The sequence below is a fragment of the Malus domestica genome, chromosome 11 (assembly GCF_042453785.1).
Source record: "Malus domestica chromosome 11, GDT2T_hap1".
Lineage (NCBI taxonomy): Eukaryota > Viridiplantae > Streptophyta > Magnoliopsida > Rosales > Rosaceae > Malus > Malus domestica.
This window is the reverse complement of record NC_091671.1, coordinates 14,840,797-14,847,807: the sequence shown is the minus strand read 5'-3', so window position 1 is coordinate 14,847,807 and position 7,011 is coordinate 14,840,797.

Here is a 7,011-nt window from a genome sequence, read left to right as displayed (position 1 = left end):
TTGAACCGTCACATACTTTCGTAGTAATGAAGCTCTCACACTTGAGTTCCCGAAGACAACTCAAATCCACTACACTAAGTTAGTATATTGCATTATGAGTTTCTTGCAGGAACCTCTCTTTTATGAACTAAACGTTCATAAACTAAATTGAACCTGTAGTTTCAAATTTAGTACCTTTGAAACCCGAAGATTTCAAAAAACATTAACACCCATAAAAACCCGACATTTTTCATGAAAACCATGTCTTAGAACTCGAATGTTCTAACTTTGATGCTTATGGATGATTCATTCCTATAGCACCAATAACAATCTTGTTCCCTCAAATTCAGTGGATTGTCGAACCGTCACAAGTTTGATTTTCCTGATTTGGACGTTTTCTAATAGAAACCAATTTAGGTGGGGTACAAAACGTGAATCTCCACTTAACTATCAAGACGCTAAGAAACCATTGATGCCAACAATGGCAAGGATGAGCTGAATAAGCCCCCGCCATAATCTTCATTCGAAGACTTATGCTCAAAGCATTACAAATGGAAATACTCCCCGGACAAGGATTCCATGGCTCTTTGGCTCGCTTCTACGGACCGTCTAATTATGAAAGATATTGCCCAAAGCAAACCATGATTACGTCCATGAATAAGTACAATTCTGAAGTTTATAAATCCGATCGAATTTTGACTGGAGAATATTTTTCTTATCCTTCCTTGTTTCTAACTCACCCTTGAAGCAGCAGTGTAGATAGTGGAAATTTACCAAATTCTCGAATCTGATTACTACCACAAACGTGAGAGAAAGGTATGGACCCAGTTCGGTTGGAGTTTATTGAATGGCTCAACCCAGTTCGGTTAAAACCTAACCAAATGGTGATGCACTGCTTCGGCAGGGATACACTGAATGGCATATTCTTTCACAATACAATTTTGAATTTGTGTTAATTAGGGCCTGCTAAGGTGTGGCATCATGCCCAAAGCATGATCCTTGGTACATAAGACCTAAACTTCAAGAATAAGGGATAATATTCTCGAACCTCAACCTTGCAAGAATCTACTCCTGTCTTGATGGAACAGATCATTGGTTATGCACATGTTCGTGCCCCTACCAATGTTGTTGAGGAGTACCATTCTAGTAGTCAATATGTGAGATTGATTTTGCTCCATCGAACATCGTTGGCAGAGCAAAATTTCGACATGCATGGCCTTATTGGCCGAATCCCCTTAGTAAATTTACTTTGTGAACATTTTTCCATGTTCTTGGATTCAAGTTTGGTGTATGTTTTACTTATGGATAATCTTATTGATATTGTCCTCGAATATGAGTTAATTGAATCATGTTTCTTAATACATGTGACTGATTCAATTAAACACGTGATTAGGTAGGAATGTGGGAAAGTTAGTTGTCTAGATGAATGCGTACTACGCACACTAACTTTACACCTAAATCACATCTCTAACAACGACTTCAGGTCTATCCAACCTGATTAAGAGCATTGGCACGCTCCTTGTTGTATGAATAATACTGAATTATCATTTAAAGGACCTTAAATTCTTCCTGACGTTGAGTTTTTAAGGATATTCGAGATGACAATGATCATAAATGAAACCACTGAAGAAAATAAAGTGAAATATCTTTGCACCACCTCCAAAAATGAGCCTGAAGCTTTGATTTGGGGCCAATGGGTTGTCTCCAAACTGGGAATACACCACATGTGGTCGGCCTATAGCCTGGTGATTGAGCAGTTTACTTGCTTTGACACGACCTTTTGGGACATTTAGGTCGAACAATGATGCTACAACGCATCTCCTTATCTGAAGTAAGGATTTTGTGCCTACAAGCACACTTTGCCAATCCTGCTCATTAGGGAAATTGATTTTCTATATCATTTCTTGCAAAGATACGACACGACTCCATTTTCGCAGTGGATTCAAGGGAATATATGTGGACTAATCCAACCAAAATGCGGACCATATAAATATTTATGGTTTTGGTTGATGAATCGACAAACTGGTCTGGAAGACTGGATAATGCTAGAGAGTTTATATCGACGGTTTTCGATAAAGTATTGCATGTCATTTTGGGTTTTTAATTGAACATCGCATTCCCATGTTCACCTCAAATAGCCTAGGCTAGCGATCATAAAGCGCAATTTAAATGATCGCCCGAATTTTGGTAAACGTACCAAGTTTTCGGTCTTTGCCTAGGGCTATGCAATCTTGCACACAGCTATGTTGGTCCGCCTTGAGGCCCATTGCCACCCAACCTATATAACGTTACAGTTGGTTACTGGGTACGAACCTGGCGACTTTCGTATTTACGCATTTGGTGCGCATTCCATGTGCCAAGTTGCGCCACCGCAACGTACCACCATGGGTCCTCAAAGAAGGATGTGTATCTTTTTTCGATCATGATTCTCCTTCACACTAGCTGTCTTCGAGCCCTTACACACGATCTCTTTACCGCTTATTTACGGGTTGTCACTTTAATGAGACAGTCTTCCCGCCGTTAGAGGGAGATAAGAACGTCAACGTTCCTGTAAAACGGCGCGAATTTGCATGGACGTTGCCCACTATGTCTCATCTCGATCCCCATACCGCACAAGTGTGATAAGTAAGTGCGACGAATTCTAGATTTCAGAATGTTGCTCCAGACGCATTCCTCTGATCTAGCTAATGTGATGAGATCATATACCAGCTGCAAACATGCCTGCAAGGATAGACGTACTTAACAGACGTCGAGTCAACATCCCTAGAGGGTGTGCCGCCCATGTTGGATGGTTTGGACGCTCCTGTTGGATGGTTCGGTACATTGGCGGATAGCCAATCAATATGTCTTGGCTTGGAGCATGACATATCATTCGGTTCATAGGATTCACTTTCCTGGAAGAGGAAGACACGGCACAACAATAAATCTAAACTCGATCGCTGTCTCAAATCATTTTCATCTTATGAGATTAATCCAGATTACCCCCGAGACTTGAAGTTCTTGGTCCAGTATACTAGTTTGGATGAGAAAATGGAATTGAAATGAGATTATAATCGATGATGTTTTCACTTATATGATAGCTACCGACATAAATGAAAAGCGACGATATTGAACCGTATTCCGTTGATTAAGTGACAACGTAAAACTGATTGGACAATTAAAGTTACAATCCAGGTCAAATTCCTTACCAAAGTGTGTATTGGACTTGTCGTTCCTACACTGCCTAAGGTAACCCTGTTGAGTTACAAGTGGGAAATGAAACGTTATGAGATGAATGAAATAGTGCGATATGATGCACGCCTTACGGTGCAAGGTTTCTCTCAAAACGTCTTGTGATTTATAGCAACATTATGAAATGTGGTTAGTATTTATCCATGGGGATATAAATACGGAGATTTACGTGTAAGTTCCCGAAGAATTACATAGACTGGTTCAAATAGTTCTAAACCACAGAACACCTTCTTAACTCGTTTTGAGGCGTTCACGTATGGATTGAAAAATATGACGGATGTGGTATACCCGTCTAAGTGATTATTTGATCAATCAAGGATAAGAATTATGCCCTTGCGTGTTAAACTATGAAGTCTTATTCCAAATTGCTAGAGTTACAGTTTATGTTGTTAACACGAATCTCACTAAGACTCTGGAAGAGCTTGAGAAAACTGCCTCGCACCTGAAGATGGAATTTGAGATGAAGGATCTTGGGAAAACTCGTTTATGCCTTGACCTGAAGTTGAAACATTGTTCTGACGGTATTTTGGTCTACTAGTTGAACTACACCCGGAATGTGTCACATTTGAGTATACCCATGATCATCCATACGTTATATGCAAATGAGACTCTTGAAGAGTCTATGGAATCCGAAATTCCATATCTAAAAGTTCAACTTTGCGCTTCATTGTACTTAGCTCATTGTATTTAGACAGGACATCTCCTTCGCTGTTGATCTTGGTAAAGATGCAGCACCGCGTCTACACGCAACCATTGAATTGGTATTAAAGACATGCCCTGAAGGTATTACGTGGGCAAAATCCCAACGCATCTTGAGCGGATCTAACCCCGCTGATCCTCGAAATGATGCTTGCCTTGTTTGTTATGCTGACACTGGTTACTTATCAACCCCGCACAAGGCAAAATCCCCGAATGGTTATGTCTTTACCGTTAGGGATATCGCAATATCTTGGAGGTCCACGATATGACCATATTTGCGAAATCTTCGAATCGTTCCAAGACTCACCTTACTTCACTATGCCACAAGTGAGACATGGTTAGGAGTTCTTGTGAGCATATTCGAAGTACTTGCTATATTTTCATCCATCGTTGAGTCCCAACGACGATCCATGACAATTATGCCACATGTATCAACCCGACCAAGCCATGATACATCAACGAAGTCAACACCAAGACATATTGCGTCTACATCTACATCAGCAAAGCATCAGGAGATTGAAGTTATGCAAACCGATCCCAGACAACCTTGCCGACCTCTACACGATGTCACTGCCGAAGTCAACCTTCCAGAAGCTTGTCCGAGGAATTGGTATGCTTAACTACTCATATGCAATGCTTGTAGTTTTCATTTGGAAGTTATGTCAAACTCAGGGGGAGTATCCAGAAGTATACTCACTTGATCTTAATGTACTCTTTTTCCCTACGATTAGGAGCATTTTTCCCATTGGGTTTTTGCTACCTAACTAGGTTTTAATGAGGCACCCATCCTGGGTTGATTATACCCTTGAGAGCTCTTCTACTTGCGTCCAAAAGACTTATAGTTTTGACTTAATGCAACTTCTCACTTTTCTCCTTAGATTATGGGTTTTTCTCCCATCTTGGGTTTTACCATAGCGAGGTTTTGTGAGTTTTACTTTTTTATGCATTCTTCCGTTGATTTAAGACTCGCATTTGCCCATTGTGCCGACGACTTCATCAACTGTACTTACTTCATCAATGAAGACTTGATGCGCCATTTACTTGAGTATTTACACACTCAAGGGGGAGTGTTGCAGTCCTATTTAGAATAGGAATGTGATTGTGTAAATCCTAGGAAATATGGGAATGTATCTTATATTCCTATTAGGATTAGATTACCTATTAAATGTTGTAATCCTAAAGGGAAAGGTTTTACCCTTCCTACTACTATAAATAAAGGCACAATGAGGTGAGATAACACACACCCACAATTACACATCTCTCTATTCTTCTCTCTACCCTCTCTCTCTAAGGCCTCCATAATTGTTCAGTAAATTATGCCTACAACAAAAGAGGATTTTTTTTACCATTTTAATATGTTTAATAGAATAATTTTTTTTATGCAAAAAAATAGGTGAGAGGGGGCATTCCCAACCCCCCCTCCTACCCGCCCGCCCGCCACACAAAGCCTTCCCTCCCTCCGTCCATAGGTGTTGATCTTCCATCCATAAGTCTTTGAGTCGAAACTCCCCTCTCCTTAATAATAATTATAGTTAAAAAATAAATAAAAGAAATAATTACGATCTAATGATATTATTCTCCACTTATAAGACCATCTCCAACCCTTGGGCTAAAAGCCAAATTTTTTAGCCCGGAAAATTTGGCTTTTAGCCCAGAAACATCTTTTCTGCTCCAACCCTTCTGACCTAAAATTTTAGCCCGGAATTATTAAAGAATGAACTTAGGCTAATTTTTTTATTAAATCAATTTAAAAAAAAATAAATATGTAGATTATTGTAAATTAATTTTATGAACATTTTAATCTAAAAAAATTTAAATTCCGATAAATATTGAAAAATCATTAAATTTTTCAAAAAGCAAGCTACTTTCACCAACCTTTAAACTTTCACCAACCGTTCATCTTTCACCAACCGTTCAACTCCAAACTTTCAACTTTCACCAACCGTTCAACACAAATTTTTCAACTTTCACCAACCGTTCATCAATCATCCTCTATATAAACACCGGTCCAATATTAGTTGATCACACAATCTTTCAACCTTCAATCATCCTCTATATTCACCAATCTTTCAACTTTCAAAGAGTTTTTGTTTCCTAAAAATTCTCAATATCTCATCAATGGGTGATAGAAGCAGGCGTAGCAGGGCAATGGAGATGGCATAATACCAAGCAAGGCTTGACATTGAGGATTTAGAACTGATCAACGTCGAAGCTGAACTTGTAAACTCGTTTATGCAATATGAGCACCATGGCGAATCTAGCCATCGTGGTTCTGTCACGGGACATTCATTCGTGCAGCGTGATAGAGAAGAGTGTCATGACCAAATGATGAAAGATTATTTCATTGAGCGGCCGAGATTTCCTGCTCATGATTTTCGGAGGTGGTTTCGGATGAGGAGAGAGCTTTTTAAAGGCATCTTGAACACAGTTGTCAATCATAACCACTACTTTACAAGGAAGATAGATTCCATAGGCCAACAAAGTCTATCACCTCATCAAAAGCTCACATCTGCATTTCGAAAGCTAGCTAATGGGTGCTCTGCTGACTCAACTGACGAATACTGCCGACTTGTGGAGAGTACTGCTATTGAGAACCTGAAGCTCTTCTGTCAAGCAATTTAAGCCATCTATGGAGCCACATACCTCCGCAAGCCAACTCGTGAAGACTTGAAAAGGCTTCTACGCAAGGCAGACAAAAAAGGCTTCCCGGGCATGATAGGAAGTCTCGATTGTATGCATTAGGAGTGGAAGAATTGTCCTACTGGTTGGGCTGGCCAATTCAAGGGCCGTCATAAACAGCCAACCATCGTGCTGGAGGTTATGGCATCTTACGACACATGGATTTGGCATGCATTCTTCGGCTCTCCCGGATCAAACAACGATATCAACGTTCCTTGGTCTTCTCCTCTGTTCGATGAGGTTGTGAATGGATGGGCACCATAATTTCGATACAAGGTAAATGGTAATATGTATGAGCTAGGTTACTACCTAACTGATGGTATTTATCCTAGTTGGTCTACCTTTGTCAAACGTTTTTCTCATCCCGATAGTGCAAAGAAGAAATTATTTTCGCAAAGGCAAGAGTCTTACAGGAAGGATGTG